Consider the following 11,734-nt stretch of genomic DNA (forward strand, 5'->3'; position numbering starts at 1 on the left):
TTACAATTTCTGATGTCTCTTTGGAAGGCAACCCTTGCTCGAATTTCATCTACCTTGTTGTCAAGAGACTGGACATTGGTGAGTAGTATATTTGTATTTGGGAGCGGTGGGCGATGTGCACGTCTACGGAGCCTGACCAGGAGGCCCCTTCTGTGGCGTCGTTGTTTTGGGTCGGCTTCTGGAATTAGATCCATTGTCCTGGGTGGTGGTGGTCCAGACAGAGGATCTGCTTCGGGAAAGTCGTATTCCTGGTCGTAATGTTGGTAAGTTGACGTCGCTCTTATATCGAATAGTTCTTCGCGGCTGTATGTAATAAGACTTAATATTTCCTCGGGTAACAACGTAAGAAATAATACATAAAACAAACTAAATACTGCATAGTTTTCTAAGGACTCGAAGCGAGACGACCATCTCTGTCGATGCCATCTTGATTATGTGCTAAAAATAGAGAGCAACCTCTGCATGTGACAAATGGGTTCAGCAATCATATCATGTCACAGACAGTTTATAATCAGGTGGCCATTTCTCGCATCCACAGATGGTGGAACTTCCATTCCAGACTAGTGTTCTAACAATAATTATTTTGGCCTCTGACACTATATACTGTCATGTTATAACATAATCATACATAACTGGCACCTGGCAGTGGCACTTTAAATAGCCGATATGTCTGAACTATAGGGACTTCACCACTATTTTTAGCACAGGATTATTTGCTGTTTAGGGACTTAAAGCCATCTACATTTAATCTGGAGTAAATTCAAGGCTTTATAGAACACAGAGCAGGGTTACTATTGCTGGAAAATATTAGTAGGCCTACTTTTTAGGGTGAAATAAAAAATAAAAAAATGTTTTACTATATGCAGTACTAGATAACTGGATAATGCTTTTGGATTTAATACATTTTCATGCAGATTTTTCTGAAAGGTGTTCAAACCACTTTATAAACTGGGTGGTTTGAGCCCTGAATGCTGATTGGGTGACAGCCGTGGCATATCAGAACGTATACCACGGGTAACCACGGGTATGACAAAACAGTTATTTTTACTCCTCTAATTACATTGGTAACAAGTTTATAATAGCAATAAGGCACCTCAGGGGTTCGTGATATATGGCCATATACTCCACGTTGTGTCGTGCATAACAGCCCGTAGCCATGGTATATTGGCCATATACCACACCCCCTTATTGCTTTAGTATGCTACTTACCCCATCACTTGTTATTTCAGTAAGTACACTACTAGAAGTCTTTGTTCTTGTGTGCGTGAGTGTGTATGAAGGGGTTAGGTGTCTGTGTGTTCACAGTAGTGTGTCTGGCAGCAGGAGGTAATCTGCAGGTGTAAAGAGGTCACTGAGATTAATAATCAGGCGTTTTCCAATGAGATCTAAGTTTGTTTCCTAAGGCCTTTATTTATGGAGCGAGACCAGAGATAGCTGGCTGCCCCACTTGGTTTCAGCAGCCTACACTTAAACATTGTAGTCATTTAGCAGACACTCTTATCCAGAGCAATTTACAGGAGCAATTAGGGTTAAGTGCCTTGCTCAAGGGCACATCAACAGATCTTTCACCTAGTCAGATTGGGAATTCGAAACCAGTAACCTTTCGGTTACTGACCCAACGCTCTTAACCGCTAAGCTACCTGCGTCTTTAGATGCCAAATGTGTCACAATGATGCCTTATACATAAATGTAGGTCCTCAGACCCTCATAGTGACCCTTTAGCAGTTAAATATTTGCCCTGTAGTTCTACTCCAACATTGCATGTCAGTATATCATTCACACACGCACATCTATTTTTAGCCTGCTTATTCATAGTCGAGTAACTCCATATAGCCTACAGATTAATGTTGATGCCAGAATAGCTCCTTTTACTTCACTAAGATCTTTGATGTAGTCACCCAATCAATAGGAGGGGGGGGGGGGGGGGGCTGTCTGCTGTGTACCTAAGCTGCTTTCATGTTCCCTCCTCCTACAGGTCTGCCGGTGGCCACTTTGACTTAAAGCTTAGGGAGAAGGAAAGAAGAAGAGAGAATTCAGTCCAAGACAGATGCTTCAATAGTATAGTGCGCCTTTCAAGGATTGTGTACTACTTACTACCAGTCATCAGCCTTCTACTCTATTCTGATTTTAGAGAGTTGCCTCCAGAATTGAATATTTAAGTGTTTCTATTGTAACAATGTGAGACATTGAAACAATGGAATTACATACCTCAAACAACTGTCCATGACAATAAATCAAAAGGCATTGTTATATGTGATATATTCCAAGGGCCCTCTCTTTGGCAGGTAGATGTTTCAACGTCACTTTGCAATATTTGTTACAATTGTACTTTTTTTACATGTGATGTGGATGGATGTGTGTTTGCCCTAGATGATCTGACTTTACAGCGCTATTACTGGGCTGTATTAAGACCAAATTACAGTTTGACCACGGGTCAAAAGAGCATGCTGTCTCGTTGCACCTCCTGGGTGCTCTCTGTGGTTGCTACAGTTAAAGGGCTTTGCTAGCTTTTTGAGGCTTTATCCCTAAGTGTGACCTTGCAGTGTCAGTGCAGTCAGCCTGTCCCACATGCTGCTAAGAGGCTTGCAGGTAGCGGCTCAGTTTAGCAGGACCCCATCTGACTAATCTGATTACTTTAACTGGACTCTTAGTCGCGACATAGAAGAACATACTTGTGTGACAGCATTCTCCCAATATGTGAGTGTATGTGTGTGTGTGTTTGCATGTGTGAGAGATTTCTCCTAAGAAGCAGCCAGTCACAGCCCAATAAACTGTGCCATTCCCCCCTCTATCTGTATAGCAGGCCATTTCCAGGCATCCATATACCTACCATGCACATTGCTGCATCTGAATCTATGGGCTGGCTTGGGTCAAAAGGCCAAAGACAGACGTGCAACTCACCCCAAGATATTTTCAGCCGTGGCATCTTTATCACTGTCACCACTTTGCACTTTGTCCTCTAAATATAATGGCATCTTATGGTCCTGAGTAAAGTCATCGGTGTGGTTAGATTTGCCTTTCTCTGGTTAGCTGGTGGTTAGATGCACAAAGAGTGTTGTTCTCTCGTTATGGTGTGCCACAGTAGGTAATGACTTTATGCTAAGCATTGTCCGCGCATTGTGAACTGTCCAAGGAAAAAATAGTTCAGTTATTTTCATATCTTTAAAAGTTGTCAATCATCTGTTCTCAGATGAAACATTTTCCGCTCTCTAAGATTCACCATTTCAGACCACCATTGATGTCTGTAAATTGAAGGTGAGAATGTTCTCACAAAACATCCTCTCATACTAAATACCACCTAAACAACACTAAAGCCCATACCTGTACATAGCCAGGACACTCTTTGTCCACTTTAAATACAAGCTGCTCTCTTTCGTTAAGCCCCCCTTTTCATCCTCTGCCATTATGTAAGGAGCACCTGTAACCACCTGTAGATAGCACTCAGACATCATATGAACAATAGAGTAAATAAACAATGAATGAAACAAATGGCAGACTCAGTGGCCTGTGTGAAATTGTGAGAATGAACTTATGGTAGCATGCAATCAAGATCTCAAAGTAATTGGTTTGGTGTAATGGCAAAGGAAGCTAGACTTATCCATTCCAGGAAGTGGAATCCCCTTCGCCATGTCACACAGCCGGTACAATGCCAATCCAATGGAACCGTTGTTAGGCAATCGGACCTAGCTGAAGAACAGGGGAGGGAACAAGGAGGGACATCTAAACCAATCAAAGCCCATTAGATTTGTTTCATGCTACTTTCGTAACCAAGTGGAAGGTGAGAATTTACCAGTTGTGAAGTCGTAAATACCAGTTGCATTCACATGCTTTGAACTCGTAAAGAAACACTGATTGCTGATAGTCAACAAACTGTGTAAACCATAAACTCAAAGTACCGCTATCATGCTTGTAAACAAATGACAGTGTTTCAAAACCATAGTAATAGTTTGCTTTTTATAAATAATGTTTTGTTGTTGCATTTAACTGCCAAAAATGCTGTTATCAAGGTAATTTCCTTAGTAGGTGACATGGTCAGGTCAGCATGTGGATAAGTGGGAGCTCAGGATGATAGATGAGTTTCCCCAGTTGGAGGGCCGTTCAAGTGGATTTCCCAGTCGTATGTGTTAAATTCCCACTTCCCACTCAGTTAGGAACGCAGCATTGGCATGCAATGTCAGTGTCACACTAACTGTAGTCCATGACTCCAATCTCACCACCTGATCAGTGTAACCACTAATGGGGATTTCCAGGTTCAGGTTGAGTTATGGCAGCAGTCTGCAATGTTGGTGCACATAGCATAATCCAAACACATGTAAGCATGCAATTTTACATGGTTCCTGCCAGAACTAGCACTTTGTAGAAGACGAAAATGGCCTCTACCATATTTTTTTTCTGCCAAATTTCTTAGTTATTCTTTTTTTGCGGTTTGACACTGCTAATCAATTGGGGAATTCTGCCCCCAGTCAAGCACATGTACAGTATATGGAACGTAATTCCTTTTTTGGGAAATTTTCTCTACATGTGTATTCTGACCTTGAATTTAAGCATGAGTTTGGGGTGCTATTCAACCACTATTTGTTTGGGGTGGAGATCCAATAAATGAAGGTGTGGTGGAAGTCTGTCTATTGATATGCAGTTTTCTGACCTTTACTTAATTCCCTAATAATTCCAGCACCTTTATGCGCGAGGAAACCATGAATAAGGTCAAACGAACCTACTGGTTCCAAGTGGGAAAACCATTTACTACATTTTTTCATATAGAAAAAAATACCATTCTCCATGCACTGTAATTTACAATTTGACAAGAGCTATTGATAAGAGTAAGGTAACAGAATACTCTGTTTGTATGAGGGAATTGTACATATAAATGACACTTGTTTTAGATCTATTTTACCTTATAATAGCTGGAGACAAATGTGAAACCAAACTGAAGGATATCAAAATATCAACTTTCCTACAGTAAAGTTTATAAAATGTTGTGCCATTAGGCAGAATATAAATGGTACATCCTTTTAACTTGCAGGGATGGGCATTCTTGAATGTCTTAATTATAGGCTACACAGACTTTCTCTGTTTACTAATTCTATCATGTTAAATATTAGCCACTATCAGTATCGACAGTCTGTAGGCCTAATAACCACCCATAATCAATTCCCAAGAAATAAATGAGGGTAAAGCCTATTATTGTACACAATTCCCCCTATTATAAGTATATTTGCAATAATCTTCCAACAATACCATGGGTTGAAGAACTGAATGTGGCAATTTTCAGAATGAATCAAAATACTGTTTTCTTTTTTTCATGTGTAAAGGCTCTACAAACCATTTTTTAACCATTTTAATGATTCATGAACACTTTCCTAAACCCAATAATTATATTTTTTATGTACTTATTGGTGCTGAAAAGGAGACATATGCATACAGTACCAGTCAAATGTTTGGACACACCTACTCATTCAAGGGTTTTTCTTTTTCAAAATATTTTCTACATTGTAGAATAATAGTGAAGACATCAAAACTGTGAAATAACACATATGGAATCATGTAGTAACCAAAAAAGTGTTAAACAAATCAAAATCTATTCATATTTGAGATTCTTCAAAGTAGCCACCGTTTGCCTTGATGACAGTTTTGCACACTCTTGGCATTCTCTCAACCAGCTTCTTGAGATAGTCACCTGGAATGCATTTCAATTAACAGGTGTGCCTTGTTAAAAGTTAATTTGTGCAGGCCTCCCGGGTGGCGCAGTGGTCTAGGGCACTGCATCGCATCGCATCGCTAGCTGCGCCACCAGAGACTCTGGGTTTGCGCCCAGGCTCTGTCGCAGCCGGCCGCGACCGGGAGGTCCGTGGGGCGACGAACAATTGGCCTAGCGTCGTCCGGGTTAGGGAGGGTTTGGCCGGTAGGGATATCCTTGTCTCATCGCGCACCAGCGACTCCTGTGGCGGGCCGGGCGCAGTGCGCGCTAACCAAGGGAGCCGGGTGCACGGTGTTTCCTCTGACACATTGGTGCGGCTGGCTTCCGGGTTGGAGGCGCGGAGTGTTGAGAAGCAGTGCGGCTTGGTTGGGATGTGTTTCAGAGGACGCATGGCTTCCGACCTTTGTCTCCCCCGAGCCCGTACGGGAGTTGTAGCGATGAGACAAGATAGTAATTACTAGCAATTGGATACCATGAAAATTGGGGAGAAAGGGGGTCAAATTTAAATAAAATAAAAAAAAAAAGTTAATTTGTGCAATTTATTTCCTTTTTAATTCATTTGAGCCAATCAGTTGTGTTGTGACAAGGTAGCGGTGGTAAACAGAAGATAGCTCTATTTGGTAAAAGACCAAGTCCATATTATGGCAAGAACAGCTCAAATAAGCAAAGAGAAATGACAGGCCTTCATTACTTTAAGACATGAATGTCAGTCAATACAGAAAATGTCAAGAACTTTAAAAGTTTCTTCAAGTGAGTCACAAAAACCATAAAACACTATGATGAAACTGTCTCTCATGAGGACCACCACAGGATTGGAAGACCCACAGTTACCTCTGCTGCAAAGGATATACGTTTATTAGAGTTAGCAGCCTCAGAAATTGCAGCCCAATTAAATGCTTCACAGAGTTCAAGTAACAGACACATCTCAACATCAACTGTTCAGAGGAGACTGTGTGAATCAGGCCTACTAAACACTACTAAAGGACACTATTAAAAAAAAGAGACTTGCTTGGGCCAAGAAACACGAGCAATGGACATTAGATAGCTGGAAATCTGTCTTTTGGTCTTTGTGAGACGTAGAGTAGGTGAACGGATGATCTCCATATATGTGGTTCCCACCTTGAAGCATGTGTAACAGTATAACTTTACGTCGTCCCCTCGCCCCGACACGGGCGCGAACCAGGGACCCTCTGCACACATCAACAACGGTCGCCCACGAAGCTTCGTTACCCATCGCTCCACAAAGGCCATGGCCCTTGCAAAGCAAGGGGCAACACTACTTAAAGTCTCAGAGCAAGTGACGTAACTGATTGAAATGCTACTAGCGCGTACCCGCTAACTAGCTAGCCATTTCACATCCGTTACACATGGAGGGCTTCCCGAGTGACACAGCGGTCTAAGGCACTGCATCTCAGTGCGAGAGGCGTCACTACAGACCCAGGTTTGATCCCAGGCTGTTTTTTGTATGCTATTTTAATATATGAGAATTAACCAATGATATCAGGCCACACCCAGCCATGATTACAGATACCTGTGTGTGTCTTTTGACACTATATAAACGAGTCACCCCGCAGTGTTTGTCATTATACCCTGATGAAGACAGCTTGTCTGTCGAAACGTTGGACATTACATTTTTGCATCTGAGCTCCTAGAGTGTGCGGCTTGCTTTTATTTTTTTTTAAGGGTTCCACTCCTCTAGCCAGCACCTTGCTTAAATAGGTGTGCGTTTCTTTCGCCTCTAGCGTTTATCCCAGGCTGTATGACAACCGGCCGTGATCGGGAGTCCCATAGGGCGGCGCACAATTGGCCCAGCGGCGTCCGGGTTAAGGGAGAGTTTGGACGGGGTAGGCCGTCATTGTAAATAAGAATTTGTTCTTAACTGACTTGCCTAGTTAAATAAGGTTAAATAAATAAATAGAGGAGGTGTGATGGTATGGGGGTGCTTTGCTGGTGACATTGTCTGTGATTTATTTAGAATTCAAGGCACACTTAACCAGCATGGCTACCACAGCATTCTGCAGCGATAAGCCATCCCATCTGGTTTGCACTTAGTGGGACTATAATCTGTTTTTCAACAGGACAATGACCCAAAACGAACCTCCAGGCTCTGTAAGCGCTATTTGACCAAGGATAGTGATGGAGTGCTGCATTAGATGACCTGGCCTCCACAATCACCCAACCTCTACCCAATTGAGATGGTTTGGGATGACAGCCAACAAGTGTTAAGCATATGCGGGAACTCCTTCAAGACTGTTGAAAAAGCATTCCTCATGAAGCTGGTTGAGAGAATACCAAGAGTGTGCAAAACCGTCACCAAGGAAAAAGGTGGCTACTTTGAAGAATCTCAAATATAAAATATATTTTGATTTGTTTAAATTTCTTTTAGTTACAACATCATTCCATATGTGTTATATCATAGTTTTGATATCTTCACTATTATTTTACAATGTAAAAAGTAGTAAAAATAAAGAAAAACTCTTGAATGAGTAGGTGTGTCCAAACTTTTGACTGGTACAGTATATTTAGATGGATTTATTTTATTTATCCCTAATATTCTGAACCCTTTCTCTCGAAATACAGTGCATTCGGAAAATATTCAGACCCCTTGACTTTTTTCACATTTTGTTACGTTACAGCCTTATTCTAAAATGTATTAATAAACAATTAAACAATACCCATAATGACGAAGCAAAAACTGTTTTTTAGAAATGTTTGCAAATAAAAACAATAAAAACTGTAATGTCACATTTTCGTAACTATTCAGACCCTTTACTCAGTACTTTGTTGAAGCGCCTTTGGCAGCAGTTACAGCCTCGAGTCTTCCTCGGTATGACACTACAAGCTTTGCACACCTGATTTGGGGAATTTCTCCCATTATTCTCTGCAGATCCTCTCAAGCTCTGTCAGGTTGGATGGGGAGTGTAACAGCACAGCTATTTTCAGGTCTCTCCAGAGATGTTCGTTCGGGTTCAAGTTCTGGCTCTGGCTGGGCCACTCAAGGACATTCAGACACTTGTCCCAAAGCCGCTCCTGCGTTGTCTTGGCTGTGTTCTTAGGGTCGGTGTCCTTTTGGAAGGTGAACCTTCGCTCCAGTCTGAGGTCCTGAGCGCTCTGGAGCAGGTTTTCATCAAGGATCTCTCTATACTTTGCTCCGTTCACCTTTGCCTCGATCCTGACTAGTCTCCTAGACCCTGCCGCTGAAAAACATCCCCACAGCATGATGCTGCCACCACCATGCTTCACCATAGGGATGGTTCCAGGTTTCCTCCAGACATGACGCTTGGCATTCAGGCCGAAGAGTTCAATATTGGTTTCATCAGACCAGAGAATCTTGTTTCTTATGGCCTAATAAGAAGGCTTTTCTGTCGAAACGTTGGACATTACGTTTTTGCATCTGAGCTCCTAGAGTGTGCGGCTTGCTTTTATTTTTTTTAAGGGTTCCACTCCTCTAGCCAGCACCTTGCTTAAATAGGTATGTGTTTCTTTTAGGTGTCTTTTGGAAAACTCCAAGTGTGCTGTCATGTGCTTCTGTTTGGCTACTCTACCGTAAAGTCCTGATTGGTGGAGTGCTGCAGAGATGGTTGTCCTTCTCGAAACTTCTCTCATCTCCACAGAGGATTTATGTTGCTCTGTCAGAGTGACCATCGAGTTCTTGGTCACCTCCCTGACCAAGACCCTTCTCCCCCGATTGCTCAGTTTGGTGTGTGCCTTTCCAAATCAATTTGATTCACCACAGGTGGACTCCAATCAAATTGTAGAAACATCTCAAGCATGATGAATGGAAACAGGATGCACCTGAGCTCAATTTCGTTTCTCATAGCAAAGGGTGTGAATACTTATGTAGATAAGGTATTTCTGTTTTTATTTTTAATACATTTGCAAAAATGTCTAAAAACCTTGTTTCCCTTTGCAATTATAGTGTATTGTGTGTAGATTCATGAGGAACATTTTTGATTTAATCAATTTTAGAATAAGGCCGTAACAACCAAATGTGGAGCAGGGGTAGGGGTCTGAATAATTTTCCGAATAGACTGTATTCTAGTGAGTATATCGACAAAATTCTAAATAAAAGCTACACCGTATTTAAAGGGATGGCTTAAGATAAATATATTCAAAACCCTATTGAACAGAAAATCTGTTGACCAGCAAGTGGGTGGGGGGGGGGGGGGGGGGGGGGGCGGGTTCAGCGGTTGAATGAAATGTATTCCGAACGCACAAGGTAGTCACACCTGCGGAGCACACTGATCTAACTTCACTGTCCAATTTACAGTAGCTATTACAGTGAAAGACTACTGTGCTATTGTTTGAGGAGAGTGCACAATTATGAACTTGAAAATGTATTAAGCAAATGGTACCAGGAATATGCATATCCTTGCTTCAGGGCCTGAGCTATAGAAAGTTAGATTTGGGTATGTCATTTTATGTGAACATTTTAAGAAAGGGGCAAATCCTTAAGAGGTTTAATAAACCAATTGTGCAGTCTTGATACAACATTTTGAACATATATGCAATGGTTCATTGGACCAGTCTAAAACTTTGCACATACACTGCTGCTAACTATTGGCCAAAAAATTGTGCCTGGCCTGGAAAAATACATTATGGCCTTTCTCTTGCATTTAAAATAAAACTTTTTTTTTTGTATTATCTTTTACCAGATTTAATGTGTTATATTCTCCTACATTAATTTCACATTTCTACAAACTTCCTTTCAAATAGTATCAAGAATGTGCATATCCTTGCTTCAGGTCCTGAGCTACAAGGCAGTTAGATTTGGCCAAAAAAAAAAAAAAACGGGCTGATCCTTAAGAGGACTGAATAAGGTAAGTCTGGATACCAAATACTGAGAAGTGCATAAGAAAGGCGAGCGTAGGAAAGGCGTTAATTTTCTAAGTCTGAATTGGCCCGCAAGTCATTAACAGCCTCCTCAAATGAAACTTCCATTGTTACTCTGGCATTGGTGGAAGCCACATCACCTTTGAGTTTTAAGTTTTTAATAAAATAACATTTATTGTGTGCATCTTAAAGATATAGTTAACCCAAATTACAAATGACACATTGGTTTCTTTACCCTGTAAGCAGTCTATGGACAAGGTATGACAGCAATCCATGCTTTGGTTTAATTTCTCTGTCAATGTTTTCGAATGCTAACGTTTTAGCATTTATGGCACAAATCCCATTCAGGTCATGGCACCGATATTAGTTTTTTCGTGCATCATGTTCAAATGCACTGATTTCAACCTGTGCTCCATGGTGGTACTGTGGTACTGCAGGTGGTCCGCAATTGTTTGAAAGATTTTGTATTTTTCTTTCAAAAATAGTAACAGTTGGGAGTATTAACGACATTTTAAGCAATTTACATGACTATTTACAATGTAATTTGTTTATAATAATAACAAGAATAATTGGCATATCTGTTACATTCACTGAGACAATCGACACTAAATTTGTCCGGCAAGATATTTTATGTGAAACATATCTGCGACTCTGCGATGGTGGTCCTCAAGAGCCTTTGACAGTGATTTGTTGGTCCCCGGAATGGAAAGGGTTGGGAACTGCTGCACTACTGTATGACCCTGGGAATGGGTAGAACACATTCCTCTATTTTCACCTTCTTTCTCTTCTATCTGATCCCTTATTTCTTTCCCTCCCCCATGAGCCTGAACTGCACACTCACACTCCCACACTGTTAATTATGGATTAAAAGCTAAAGCGGGTTGAGAAGTCAAAGCTTGCCTGTCCTGCTCAGCCCTTCCCTACCCTTCACCTGTTTTCTCTTACCAACTATCAGTCTATATACTGTATCTGTTATCAGAATGGGTGAATCTCACCCTTCTTCTTACATCCCTCTTAGTCCCTTGCTCCTAGGTTTGGGGCAGGTCCCTGTCCAAAACAGGGGCAGCAACTACTAGGACTAAATTACATGAAGCCTGTGAATTTGCTTGGATTTGTACAAAACAGATTCTTACAAGAGGATTCTAAAAACAAGAGGAACAATTTTAAACTGTTCTGATTTCCCCCATCCCCTTTCTTGGAATA

Source organism: Salvelinus fontinalis, chromosome 2 (genome assembly GCF_029448725.1).
Source record: "Salvelinus fontinalis isolate EN_2023a chromosome 2, ASM2944872v1, whole genome shotgun sequence".
NCBI classification, from domain to species: Eukaryota; Metazoa; Chordata; class Actinopteri; order Salmoniformes; family Salmonidae; genus Salvelinus; species Salvelinus fontinalis.